Source organism: Athene noctua, chromosome 5 (assembly GCF_965140245.1).
Source record: "Athene noctua chromosome 5, bAthNoc1.hap1.1, whole genome shotgun sequence".
Classification (NCBI taxonomy): Eukaryota; Metazoa; Chordata; class Aves; order Strigiformes; family Strigidae; genus Athene; species Athene noctua.
This window is the reverse complement of record NC_134041.1, coordinates 8,948,441-8,963,478: the sequence shown is the minus strand read 5'-3', so window position 1 is coordinate 8,963,478 and position 15,038 is coordinate 8,948,441. Positions and strand designations below refer to the sequence as shown.

General features: G+C 43.2%; 1 protein-coding gene across 2 annotated transcripts in view; it reads right to left on the bottom strand.

Annotated features, from left to right (window-relative positions):
* LOC141960575 (BEN domain-containing protein 5) overlaps window positions 1–15,038 on the bottom strand; it is a 971,168-nt gene that overhangs the window by 315,824 nt on the left and 640,306 nt on the right. The gene's annotated exons all lie outside the window — the stretch shown is intronic.

Genomic DNA, 15,038 nt, shown 5'->3' with positions numbered 1-15,038 from the left:
TTATCGGGGTGATTTTTTTCTCTTTCACACTGAAATTTTTCTTTTGGAAAAATCAATAAGCAAAGACCATAAGTCTTCACTTGCTACATGTTTATTTCCTTCCAGCTTCTTAAGATCAATGTACTTATCATCACAAGTGCTGCTAAAATTACAAATAAATTCTAAGCAGACTAGCAAAGCAATGCTTATCAATACTCAATGTTCATAAGGAATCCAACAAAAATAGATATGATAAACAATTAAATATTGCTTGTACTGTCTTAGGACTTCAGATTACTACACAGAGTTGACCCAAATCATCTGCACAATACCCTTATAAGATAGGTGTAATATTTCCATTTTACTGGGGATACACGTGATCCCAGTTTCAGAAAATCTCTCCACTTCAGTTAGTGTGTTAGTACTTAGCCAAAGTTAAAAAAAACAAACCAAACCAAACCAAAACAACTTTTAATTTGCCTAGACTGGAACCTAAGAGTTTTTTTCTACTAAAAGCACCTTTGTTACTTAGAAATCAGTGATTTAACTGGAGCCTCAGACTAACATCCATTAGTTTCAGAAGGAGAGAAGGGCTAGGGTACCCTTCAAGTCATACTCTAGATAAACCAGGCTAGATTTTCTTTTCAATTAATGTTTAAACATTTTTAAAGAGAAAGGGGAATTTTAAAGATGCTTGAATTCCTTTCCTTTTCTTGAGGGAACTAAAGATACCCTAAACACACCCATAGACCTGGGGTCTAGTTACTTGCCTTTAATCAACTGTAAAAACCTGTTTGCCATAAACATGCTGATCACACAACAAGGCAGTGTCAAAAGAGAAACTGAAATTCAGGGATGCACAGGTCCCAAGCTCTTAAAAATTGCTGCAGAACAGTCAGAAAATGGATAGTTCCAGATCCTTGCCCAGCATACCAGGAGCATGCTTGCGACTGCTGTTACTGCTGCCCATGGAATTGTCCAAGCATATCCAATTGTCCATCATATCCGTTGTGGAAACCCAGTGTTTTTGACACAAAGTACAAAAACTTGGTGCCTGGGAAGCAACAGTGAGAGCCCAAAGGCAACACTTGAACATCTGGCTTGGCTCCCTCCCCTCACAAGTCTCCGCCACTCAGTCCAATGGCCAGAAAGGTCACTGCTGGAGAGGGAGTTTCATTATGTTCCCATTAAGCTAGACTGGTTTCCAAAGCTGAAGAAAAGTTTTGCTTTCTCTTGCGCCCTTTATAATTTTCACTTTGGGTCACCTCCCTTTCAGCAACAGAAGAAGCGAGAGGATTCACCCTGGCTCTTGGACTCAGTTGCTGACAATACATTACACTTAAAATGCCTTTTAATATTCTGCTTAGACACACTGTAAAGGAAGAATGGATATCCAGAATAATTAAAATATGTTTAATTTGCATGGAGCTCAGGGCATTGTTCTGACATCAAACATCACTGTCAACCATATGTGGAATTTCAACTGCCAAGTGCTTCATTTATGTGAAAATTAGCTTAAGTGTACAAAGAATGAAAAATTTATGATTATTTCACATTTTAATAAATGCAGTGCTATGCATTAATTTAGACTTCTAAAACAATTTTGACAGTGACAAGGGAATCCTTCGCAGACTAAGTGCTGTAGTATGCTATGTTTCACATGTCCTGCGGAATTATGTGGTAGAGTGTTAAGGCAGTTAGATTTTTATGTTTTTAAACAAAGACATTATATAACTATATCACTTAAAATACTGCTTCAGTTCACTCTTTCCCCTGTTCTCCCATGAGGAAGCATAGAACCTATCAATAGCTTTCAGACAGATAGGCATCTTGCATTACACAAAAATGTTTGCAGTGAGAAATAAGGAGTGCATATATTACATTGTTCAATATAACAGGCATTGGCAACTTTCCCCAGACTTTTGTTGTACAGGAAAATCACTTGGATGGTGACAGGATCTTCCCCAAGGTGCTAAGATCTGACACCAGTGCATTATTTTTCATGAGTATCTTCTGTTCTGCATAATAAAACATGATGCTTCACCATCTTTCACTCCTTATGGGCCATCTGGGCTTCCTCCAGACCTAGATGGCAATCCCACAATGTGTTTGTGTCTAGGGCACCCCAGACTCAGAGAGGAAACATTGGCAGCACTTTAAGAACTGCTTCTTCTCTTGGTCCAACCAGAGGTCCCCTTCAAATGGCACCTTTTATATACGGATCAACTTTGCATTTTGCATGACAAAATTAATAAAGCACTTCTGTAAGCATCTGAAATACTATACAAAAACCCAGACTCAAAACATAAATGACACAAAGAAAGGATTTCAGCTCTTCTCAGACCACACAAGTCTGACTTTTGCACTCTATAAGATCTGCGTTTTACAGACGTGTAAAGCACAGCGCACTCCCCTCTCTGCATGTATTGCACACGCAAAATCTACATTAAAAGAAGGTTATTAACACCGTCCTGCAAGAGTTCAGAAAAGAGACCAAAACCAACTTAATTCTGCCATTTCCTAAGGTGGGGCTCTTTGAATAAAGCTCTTTGGTGTATTTCCATTTCTTCTTTTTTTTTGAGGCAAACTTATAAAATGAAAAATCTATCACTTAGCCTCACCTTGAGCAGAGATGAATTATAAACAGGGTTTGATCCTTCATATCCACCTAGAGCTCTCAGCATGTGAGCTTATCTAGTAACCAAAAGCAGAAAAAAGCTTCATCCTATCTGAGAATCAGCTCTGAACGGAGATGAGATCAGACATATACTTTGCTATTGGCTTTCATGGCTGTTTCCTGACATCAAAATAGTACTAAGAATAAAGAACCTTAAGACACATTCCAGCTGCTTTAAAAGGGTATGATCTGGTAGGCACAGCTCCTCCTGTAAACTCTGAATTGTGAGTCAAAATCCCTACATCATGGTTAAGTTAGTTACAGCATTCGTTGTCAGAAAGCAGATCTTACTCCTTATTGCAACTAACAGCAAGAGCAAGACTAAGCTTTACTGGTTGTCATGGTTTAAACCTAGAGGGAAACTGAGCACCACGCAGCCGCTTGCTCATGCCATCCCCCTCGGGGATGGGGAGGAGAAAATACAACAAAAGGCTTGGAGATCAAGATAATGATAGGGAGGGATGAATCACCAATTATGGTCACAGACAAAAGACAGCTTTAATTGGGGAAGAAAAAGAACATCAATTTAATTTGAACACCACCACCACTTAATTTACCAAACAGAGTAGGACAGTGAGAAATACAGCCATATCTTAAAAACACCTTCCCTTCACTCCTCCCTTCTTCCCAGGCTTAGCTTTGCTCCGGATTTCTCTACCCCCTCCCCACCAGAGGTGCAGGGGGGCAGGGTATGGGGCTCGTGGTCAGTTCATCATGCTCTTTCCCTGCTCCAGCCTGGGGTCCCTCTCACAGAAGACAGTCCTCCATGAACTTTCACTGACCTGAGTCCTTCCCACAGGCTGCAGCTGTTCATGACCTGCTCCAGCATGGGGCCCTGCTGCAGGGTGCAGGCCTCCCAATGACAGATGCTCCAGTGTGGGTTTCCCTCAGAGTTCCAGCCTTCTCTGGGTGCAGCCACCTGCTCTGGTGTGGGGTCCTCCACAGGCTGCAGGTGGGCATCTGCTCCACTGGTGACCTCTGTGGGTGCAGGGGACAGCCTGTCCTCTCACCACAGGCTGCAGGGGAGTGTCTGCTCAGGCACATCTCCCCCTCCTCCTTTCTTCAACAGACCTTGGTGTTTGCATCAGTATTTCCCTCACAACTCCTCCTTATAACCCCTCCTCTTCCCAGGTTCCTTTTCTTAATTATGTAATCGTAGAGACATGACCACTGTCGCTAATTGGCTCAGCCTTGACCAGAGATGCGTCTGACTTGGAGATGGGAGAGCTTCTAGGAGCTCTGAAGCCACCTCCCCCACTACCAAAACCTCCGCCACACACAAACCCAGCACACTGGGATAGGAGCAAACTTTTGCTGTGTGATTCTTCAGCACAAGAAAGCCTGATATGGTAGGGGAATACAGTCACTTTGAAAATCTGCTCACCAGGTATTGAAGAAGTGAGCACTATATGTGTCTATATCGTATTTTGCATGTCCACCACCAGCACACGGGCTTTTTGGTTAATGTGTGACTTGGCCACTCTGTAGATGGAAGCAGAGCTCAGGATGCTGCTGGAGTCCCTCCGACATCACAGCTAGGCAGTTTGGGTGCCACCAGCCAAGCACAGGCTGTCTTCAGACATTTCTGGACTGAGTGGGCAGGCACAGACTGATGTGGAAACCTGCCATGCTCCTAGCTACTCTCTCAGAGGGGTCTAGATAGAGGCACTCTTTCAGCAGAAGTAAATCTTCTAAAGGGAGGAAAGAGGTTGCTGTTAACCTTGGCTTTGCAGAGGGAATGGGGAAGTGCTGTGGGACGACACCTTAACAGGGAAAAAATGATGGGACCTGGACAAATTAACAAGAGGACCAGCAGCTCTGATGGTTCTACATAAAGAGTTTCCAGCCAGTCAGTAAGAAAGATGCCTTTCTATAAACACTTTTGGTCTGAGACTAAAGTGAGTCCCTCACTGACACTCTGCAGCTTGTCCTGTGAACACTGTAAAAAGGCAACGGAGGCAGAGCTGGGCACTTGCATTGCTCTCCTCGAGTGCTCCCCACAAATCTGGCACTGCACAGGGACAACACGTGCCACTGGCCTTGGTTGGTCCCTCCCTGCAATTGCCCTAATGCCTCTACAACTTCAATGCTAAGAGTTTGCACTTGTCCAGCTGGTGTCTGTGAAGAGAAAATGCAAATATAAACAAGAAAATCAATGTTTGAGGTTTTTCAACATACTATTTTATTGACAGTTATGCTGAAAGTGCAATCTGATGTTTGATACCACTGCTCTACCTAGGCAGGGGAAATACTGTTCAAAAAAACCCAAACCACCCTGATATTAAAACATCATGGGCTTTGCACTGGACGGTAGATATCTCATAACTTATATAAACACACTAAGTGGGATTTCAAAAGTATTCTGCTCTAGCATTTCCACCACAAATTAAAGCTATTTTTAAGCACTGATTTGAATAGAGACATTTATGAGCCTTAATATTTCTCCGACCCTTTTTACTAAGCTTTTGTGCAGTCAGTAAGTTAGATGAGAACGGTATTTGCATATTTGTAAAATAGCACATGGATCATTTTCATTTGAAGAATACCACTGAAAACTGGCATCAGAAAATTAAAGAAGATGCCCTCATTTAAAAGCAAATGAGGTGTTGACATCTGGGCCTTTATTCAGCTATCAATTTGTGTAGAATACAACTTTCTGTATTTATTGGGGGAAAGTTTCATGCAATTTGAGGAGTACAGTGGGATGTTTTCATTCAGATAAAACTGAGATCATTCCTGTGTTTAAATATTTTCTGGGGTAGGTTAGGCCTTCAACCTAACATCAACAGTCTGCCCCAAGGAATTGTTCCTAACTGCAGAATATTTTCTCAAAAGCACTATTAGCACATGGGCTTTTCAAACCACTAACACTAAACTAGAAGACTGCAGATATGGGAGAAGGAACAGGCAGCGCAGGGAGCTTGCAGTAGCCAGAAGGAGGCAGCAGCAAAGAGGGTGATCTTTTGCTTATTATATCTGTGGTGACCAAACCTCAACTTTCCCTACCCGCTTTGCAGCACCAAAGCAGGCCAGTCACTAATAATCTTACTTTCATGGTTTGACAGGCTTGAAGCATGCTGCACTGAGTTATCAGTAATAAAACACCCTCTAAGGAGCGTGCTGATGCTTCAGCAACAGCAGGGTATTTTCAGGGAAGAGACGTGTGTTGTCAAGGACATTTGGCACCTCTAACTCCAGCATCAGCTTCAAGGTGAACAGGAGGCTGGACTGGGTTCAGGGATGAGCTCTCGCACCAGTTGCCCAGGGCCTCTGTAACACACTGATTCAAATTACCCACTACGCAGATGGAGAGAGAGAGAAAGAGCCTATGTATCAGCTTCCACTCACAGCCTCTGTAATTTGCCTTTGCTCTGCAGAGAAGAACCACAACCTTTGCTCAATTTTCAAACAGTAGATTCATGTTCCCCATTTTAATCCGAAAGCTGCATTTGGAAACATGCCAGGAGAGGCAAAATCATCGTCAAGCAGAGATTTCAGCCATGGTATTCTTTCAGGAGAAAAAGAAAGAGGCAGAAAATGAAGATAAATTGAGAGAGCTGCAGATACAGGGGGGGAGGGAATGGAGCTGTAGACAGCAATGGGCTGAGGAAGGAGAAGGGGCAAAACAGACAAGAACTTTGTAAGTGAGACTCTTGCTGTGAATGAAAGTGAACCAAGATCTTGTCAGACACCTGTCAGATACCAAAACAGAAATTGTCTCTTCACCCTTTGACTTATGTGACCCCACACTCTGCTGCAGAGCAGTAAAAAAATCTTAGAAGCTCTGTGCAAATGAGGTTGCTGGAAGAAGATGCTCATATTGTGGGTGACGGTTTCTGCAGTAGTCCAAGGCCAAAGTCCAAGCAGAATTAAGAACACAAAAATCATTAGGTGTAAATTCCTCAGAAGCAAGTCAGAAAGCAGCCACCACTCAGGTTAATGCCTTTTGGTCACTTCCTTTTTAATGAGCATACGTACGCCCAAACATTCTTGTCTAACAGTGTATCTACAGCTACAAATATACCACAGGCATAACGCATGGGGGCACCCAGGGTGATTTTAGGACTAGGTGAAACAGAAAAATTCAACCAAGCCATATATAAACTGAGGTTCTGCCCTGGTAAGTTTGTCTGTACAACTGTCTACAAGCCAATCTCCATAAGAGACAAGCAGAGATACACAGCACAGCTAATAAGTACGGACTGCCTGGCATGCTAATTAGCTAATACCTATTTAAGTTTCCACCTGGGGTATGTCCCACCCACAGCACGTACCCTTCCTGTGTGTGCAAATAGTGACACATTGACATCAGGGGAATTCCTGGTGGGACGATGTCCCTGAGGTCCTGTGTCCCCGACACAGCTCTGCAGTCACGGCAAAGCTCGGCTTGTGCCCCTAATCCTCCAAACAGGAGACAGAGGATAAACTCAGTCACTGGAAAACGGATGCTGAACACATCCTTCCCACACCTCCTGCCAGCTGCTTGCAGCAGGGTTGGCATGAGATTTACAGCCAGCTGCTAACCTTAGCGGGAGGTACAATGCCACAAGAGCAGGTAAATGAAACAGGGAGAATCTGTCAAGAATTTAAGAGAAACAAAAAGAAAAAAAGAAATAATTAAATAGAAAAAGGGGTTGGGGGATAATTACAAAACAGGTATTTTTAATGGTTGCTGGCAGAAACCCCAACCCTTGTATTTAAATGGCTTTTTTAATTAAAAAACAGCAGGCTATGAATGCTAATCTTTCTGAGCAGAAAGCTCCTGATGGTTTGCGTGTTTCTAGAAGACTGAATCAATCAGCAAGAAGGTTAACCCCATCTCAGGAACATTTCAGAAGGGCCCAAACTTTCAAAGGCTATGTGTGCTGCACTCCTGTATACACAGGGCAAGATCTATACCAGCACTAAAAGTACAACATTCACAAAAATGTCCAATAGTGATCTGACTTCACTTTTTTTTTTCTAGATCTGATCTATCTTTCCGTGTTACTTGAAAATGTTGGGTTTTGGTTTTTTTTTTTCTAGCTAAAAATATCAGTGGAGGCCTGCCAGGCTAAAATGTGCAGTTTGAGTCCCTAAGTGTTTGGGTAGGGAATATTCCAATTGCTCCACATTTTTGCCTATGTAAACTATTTAACTTGCAAATCAGAAAGCAATGTTGTATGACACACTTGGGTTTTTCTTGGAATCTCAGCAGACATGCAGTGAAAAAAACAGCATATAACCAGCAGAGAGAGTGAGAGGAGAGAGAGAGAGAGAGTGATGTCAACCATGTAGTACAAAAATAAATTGTTAGCAATTTTTTATGAACTGAGGTTTCCCAAATGTAAAGCAATTTAACAATTTTGTGCCATTGCAATTCACAGTATCTGTGGGTAGAGGGATTTTAAATGAAAATCCAGCCTTATTCTATTCTGTGTCAAGAATTATGTGTCATTTTGTTTCTTCCCCGCATTTTATATTTGTATAAAGTGTTACAGAAAGAAAGCCTCATCGGGGAAGGCCACCACCAGGAAACAGCATGAGAAAATCCCAGCACTGCAGAGCAGTGGAAGGCTTTATAACCTGGCACCGACATGACCCAAATTAACTAGATTTGGTGCCTTTGTTTTCAAGCCAGCAAGTTTTGGTGCCGGTTTCCAAGCTGGGTCTCTCCACCCTGCTGTGACAGGGGAAGCAATGATGGTCTCCCAAGGCCCTGCGAGCCTGTGCACAGTGGTACCTGGGGCTGTGGACACAGGGACAATGTGCTCTGAGGCTGTGGCTCAGCCCAGCTCTGTCTCTCTTGGGCACAGGGTTTACGGGTCCCTCCGTGCTGCTTCTCAGCCACAGCATCAGTAACGGGACATCCATGTGCAGTCGCCAGAGGTGGAATTAACACAGAGAACAGAGTCAAGGAGCAGCAGCACGCCAGGGCTGAACTTCCACATAGTACACACTCTATAGGACACAACTTCAGGTCCTGCCTCGGGGGGCATTCCTCCTTCTCTCTTTTGCCACACTCTTGTCCCTCGCCTGGTCTATGCTCCCAGCAGTTGCCTCTTCACCCAGAGATGGATCTGCTGTTGATCCCCTCAAGAGCTGATTCCCTAGCACATGGCTCCCAGGAGAAAAACCAGGAGACTCCCTGCCCTGCTGAGCAGCGCTCAGGACGCGTCCTGCCCACCCTCCCTCCACTGCTCTTTCCATCCTTCAGTCTCAGGGCAGCTTCAGAGCCACCAGTGCTGGGCTGTGAGCCGGACAGCAAAGAGCAATTCGCAGCCCTTTCTGAAAGCACAAGATCTCCCCCTGACACACACACAAACGCTCTCATCTCCAAACACCTGGTCTTTTTCAGCATCATCACGCAGCAGAGCAGGTGCTGTGAAAGTCTCCTGGCCTTCGCTTCCTCTCTCCACACTGCTATGTCATTTCTTCCTCCTCTATCATTGTGTCAGCTCCTGCTGATGGAGCTGACCTCCCTGCTCCTCCAGACGTTGCATCCGAGCCCTCCAGCACAAACACCCGTCTCCAAGCACACCGTGCTGTTAAGGAAAGTACATTCAAAATTAGAAGATGATTACACAGTTTGTACTGGAGCTGGGGAGTATATAAACCCAGTAGGCTACTTGCACTGCCTGTGCCTTTCTTCACTGACCGTGCCTTGTTCAGGCAAACCACGTGTGGGAAAAATCCGTATCAGGCAGAGATTCACAAAAAAAAATAACAGTATGTATAAAAAAAAAATTAAAAAAATATAAAAAAATCCAAGTATCATGTATCTGCACACAAATAAACCCAGCCTACTAGCGTCATGAAGAACAGAGATGCTCAAGAAACATTTTGTGCCAAGCTATTACAGAGAAAGAGATAAATAAGACCGTCACAGATGTTCACACCTTTCCTAGCATCTGACTGCTTCAGGAGCCATGGTTTCTGTATGGTTCCTTCAAAGGTGGGGAGAGTTTACTATCCACAGAGACTATCACTGAGACAAGATCATTCAAGAAGTCTCAGAGATGTCACCACCCAGTCTGCATGACATACTCGTGACTGGATGCTTCGTACAGCTCACGTCATTACTTAAGACTCAATGATGAAAGCAGATTTGCAGAGGTGCTCTTCAAATCACTGCCTGGGTGCCCTTTTCTTAAATCAGGCTAAGCTTTCACTAGGATCAAGGTAGGGAACAGCTCCAAGGAATTCCTCTGCAAATTCATTTTGCAGGATGCTGATTTCTCATTATGAAAGAACACAAATCCATTTGACAAGAAATGTTCTCTTTCTGTTCTCATTTTGTTTCACAACCTATGGCCTAAACCTCAGGTGAATTTTCAAATAAGCTCATAATTGCAAAGGAATCTATATAGGAAACAAAAGTGTAAAGCACATTGGCATCTTATGTTTTATTGCATAGTGCAGCAAGAAAGCGTAGGAACACATTGACAAAAGCTGTGCATCTCTCATACTGCATGCAAGAAATTAAAAATATTTTGCAGACTTCCATGAATTGTACACCACAACCCTACCAAGTTATTCTTTTTTCGTGTTTCTCAGATGGGGAACCTCAGGGAGAGATCGATAGGAGGCCGGTGTAAAAGCTCAAAGTGATCTGGGAGCTAAATCAAAAGAAATCTGTATTTCAGGAACTAGACCACTCTGTGCTCCAAAACCAATAAATTGATGCTTCATGCAGTGATGGCCTGATACGTTTTGCATTCAAGTGTCACACTGACACTTGCCATTCTTGGCACCGAGGAGCTAAATTGATCATTGTCTTCTTTAATATGCCCTAAGAAAGAAAATATTAGAGATCTCCTATTGGAATTGCAGGCAGCTTCCTGTTGTTAATCTAGTCACTGAACAGGCAGCGCTATAGCCGTACCAGAAAGCCTTTCCAGTTTGATTTGCTCTATCCATTGAACAACAGCGTGTGGATCAAACGAGGCAGAGCAGCTTGCCGTCCACCTGCTTCTCAAGTGCAACGAAGCAGAAGAAAACTACTCTGACAATTTGAAAGGGGACTACAACCAATTTAGAAGGAAATGATTGTGCACAGTCCAACCCGATGCCTTGAACAGCATCACAGAGCAATCCTCCATCACTTAGTGTTCTGGGCCTGTCAATCTTCTGATTTAAAATGAGTTTAGGTAAACTAGTTGCACACCATGATTCACTCTAAAACACTTCCACTCAAGAGGATTACTCTGCCTTGCTGGCACCTTTATACTTTCAAAGATGATTTCTACTATGCTTTGTATTCCTTGAAACAGACTTGTATAGATAAAATATGGCAAATGCTTCCCCTTTGGTGACCAAGAATCTCTGTTTCCCCTTGAGAAACAGGATGAGCTCTGGGTGTGGACGTAAACACGAAGTGGGTTATCACACCTAGACTTAGTTCTCCACCTATAACAGATCTGCAAGGTTGTGATCAGAGTACTACCTAGGAATTGAGTAAACATCACTGGGAACTATATTTGGCTAAGACTGATCCTTAAACCTCTGGATTTTCATGTAAGAGAGAGTCACATTTTTGTCTGGTTGAACATTGTTGACCTTAACATCATTTGCTGTCATGGAACTGCATTAACTATTCATTGACTTTCAGGCCCAAACTACAGTTCAGCATTTTCTTAAATACTTCAGAAAGAAGTTTGGTTGTGGCATTTCATCCTGAAGTCCCTAATGCCTTTTACAACGCATTTCTTTGCCAAGAATCAATGCAGTCCATGCCCCTTTGTGCTCCAGGAGCCTGCAGCAACTGTCAGAGCTGACCTCATGAGACATTGCTAAAGATGCCCCATGGAAGTCAGTGGAAAGCCAAGATGAGCTCTGTTACTTTTGGGACAGCATAAACACTACAGTGGATGAAGTAGCCCAAATTTAAAAAAAAACCAAACCTGAACACCCCCCACACCCCACACCCCCCCCCTTAAAAATCAACTCAAAAAAACCAAACCAAAACAAAACAAAAAACAACACAGAAGTAAACAAAAAAGAATGAGCATATGCTTCCAGGAAAGCATCAGGGAGAGGGAAAAAGCCTACTGTCTGTAGGTGCTTTAGGTTATATGAATGGTCAGATACTGTGACCTAGAAGAGATCAACAGGAAGTGTAGAGAGTTTTGTGAGCATCCCACAGGCCAGTGCCCACGAGCCCAGACAGCATCTCTGTATTAGCTCAGCTGATGTATCTGCACAGGAGATGTGGACCTGGAGCCTCTGCTGCCACTGGTCTCTGCACATCCAGCAGCTCAGGGCAAAGCATTGCAAGAGCCCTCAGGTCCCTCCCTGCCCCACTGCAGCTCCCCCACAGAGATCTGCATGCTGCTCCCATCCACCACCGGCACAGTAAATCCTGATGGACCAGATAAACATTGGGTGCAGCCCCACTCTGCCTTCCCTTACACACTGAGGATCAGTACAGGGAGTATTAGACTTAAGGAAACGAGGTACAATTCCCACCCACCTTTTTATGCTCAGCAGTACATCTTTTTTTTTTTTTTTTTTTTTTTTTACTGCAGCATCATGGCCACCCCACAGCAAAGTTTGTGGATTTCCATACAAAATCTAAACAAGCTCTGACCCAATTGCACAACTGTTCCTTTCTTTAACAGCTGTAGACGCAAGCTATCCAGCTACAAGTTACATGGCTAGAAACCTCAAACAGTTCTTCGAGAAAACGTCACAAATAAAGCACATTCACAAACCATCTTCCACTTTCCATATACCATAAAGTGAGTTTTCTTTGAAAATAAACTAACAAGCTGCCTTTTTTCCAGGTGTTTGCCCCTGCTTCTTAAGGCAAGTGCCAGAAAGCCACAGAAATAATGACTAATAGAGGTGGGTTTTTTTCCACTGAATTTAAACCCAGAAGAAACCAATTCACTACCTCATCCAGTTTGTAACAAAGGACCTTCATCCCATTAAGGTGCTGCACACATTTTAGCTTCTCAGTGCTTCATGAGGTATCGGGCTAATTATTGGTACATTACGCCCCTAAGTCTTACTTGTTAGGTGGAGAATGAAGTTTAACTCCATTATGGTGCAGCCCCACTTCCTTATAAAGTCCAGCAACAGTATCTTAAATGTTTTCATGTGAGAATTGTTTCCAAAGCGAACCAAGTTATATTTATTCCTTTTTAGTCTGGTTTCTGGAATTTCAAATAATAGAAGTCCATCTTTACATAACTGGTATCTGCAAATTTGGCAGCTGTAATAAAGCAATATTGCACATTTTGCCTCTGGTTCTCACATTATTCAGGCTGGGGCTTACCTAGAGCAGAGCAGGTCTGCAGGGCACTGACGGAGGGCTGCCAGCTGGATATGACGAGGGGGAGGCACCCCAGCCCCAGTGCTCCCAGGACCTCTCCCAGCTGAGGGCTAATGAGGTGCTGTCCTGCCTTGTCTTCCAGATCAGACATATTCCAGACACTGTGATGTGGTTTTTGGCCCATGCCCTGCTTGGCTGAAAAGCTTTCATTCAGTATGTCTCTTTACTAGTACTAATCCTCCAGGAGTGGGAAATCAGACAATTCAAACACTGCAGGGCAAACCATGGCACAGGGCCACCACATTGGAGTCGTTATGAAAATGCTCTGCTCTGGGGAAGTGTGGAGGGAAGCACGAGCAAAGCAACATCACCATCCTTTGGACACATCTGGCTGTCGTGGTACATGCTCCTCCCAGTGAGGCATCTACTCCATGAATCCTGTGGCAGAACAAGGAACCGTATTCATCCTCCTCCCCAGCACGGTCCCATGGGGGAAGGAAGCCATCACTCCCCTTCCCCAACTCCACTGCGCAGTGACAGGCCATGTGTTTCGCCTCACTGAAGCCATATGTGCTTCATGGTCTCCCAATCATTCCCTTTTCAGTGGGAACACAGACAGGCAGTTCCCCTTAGGTGCCTTTTGAAAGCTCTGGCTGCAGCTGGAGAGCCTGCTCTATACTTTGCTATGCTTCAAACCGGGCTTTCAATGACATAATTACAGGCCTATATTAAAATGTTATATTTAAATGATCTTATTCGTCATCAGCAAAGGATATTCCTAACCAAAACAAATTCTTCTATATCATTTATTGTATTTAAGATAATTTAATTGATTTCTATTCATGCTGGAAGGCAGCAAATGAATAAATTCCATAGCACTTTATTTAAATATTTTAGAACAAATCTTGAAAGATGTTTTCATTTAGCTGAAAGCAGCTTAATAGCAGATTTTTTTCTCAACCACAATAAAAAGGTATAGGTTTCTTTTTATTGCGCTTGTTAAAATAAATGGCATTTTTAATAAAGACTGTCCCCATAACAACATATATGATTTGATCACATTATGAAATAAATGTCATGTGAGATTATACATTTCAAAGCAGACAGTTTATGTTCTTTTAGTTATTAAATTCAATCAGTTTTACTTCTTTTTTTTCCTGAAGGCAGGTATGGTTTTGATTAAAATGTGACCCCAAAAGCAGAATAATTTGAGTGAGAGTGCATTTTCATTTTTTGAAGGTTTATCTACCTTCCCATAGGAACTTAAAAGAAAAAAAAGAAGTGTGGCTTTCAGTGGCAGAATTAAAATTTGTTTTCCTTTGACTGACATTTTTATTCCCAAGAAGAATATCTTACAACACAGTACTGTGTGGAAAACTTAAAGCTAACTAACTAGATATTATGTTTTTAGTCCATAAAATGAGGTTGAGGATACAAACAGTCTGTAGAGCCTCCTAGTACCCATCCCTCTTGTCCAGAAACCCAGAGCTAACCCAGAGCAGCAGTCTACACCATTAGACCAGGCTATTGTAGAAGACCATCTCTGACAGCGAAGCACACCGGTGGCAGCCCACAGGGGACAGGACCTGCAGGGCATTTTGGTTTCCTCCAGGAACCCGCTGAATAACTATCAGATGTGAAGACAGGAATGAAGGGAACCAACCAGTGGCAGAAGTGACTCCAACAACTGCATCCGTGGCTCATTACAGGCTGTCATTTACTCCACAGGTATTGCATTGTGCTGCATCAGATGCCCATCCTCTCTTACCATTTCTGATTCTCCATCTCCTGCCCACCAGCCCTGCTACCAGATACCCACGTTTGCTGAGGGACACAGTTTAAGCACACCAAAACTCCCAAGATTTGGTCATGGTCCTCGGGAAGCCCACAAGTCAGAAACTGGTTCAATTCTTAGACTGAAGTTAGGTACTTCAGTGGTCTGGCCTTGACTCCGTGCAAGAAGCTGCATATAGTACCTGTTTCATATGTTGCATCCATGGTCAGTACAGTGAAATACCTGGGTGAAAAACAGTATAGAAAAAACAGCCTCTTTTTAGTGTATCCAGAATTCCCACTGGGAATTACTGGATCCCTATTCCTGTTTGGAAATGCAAAAATCAGAGACCT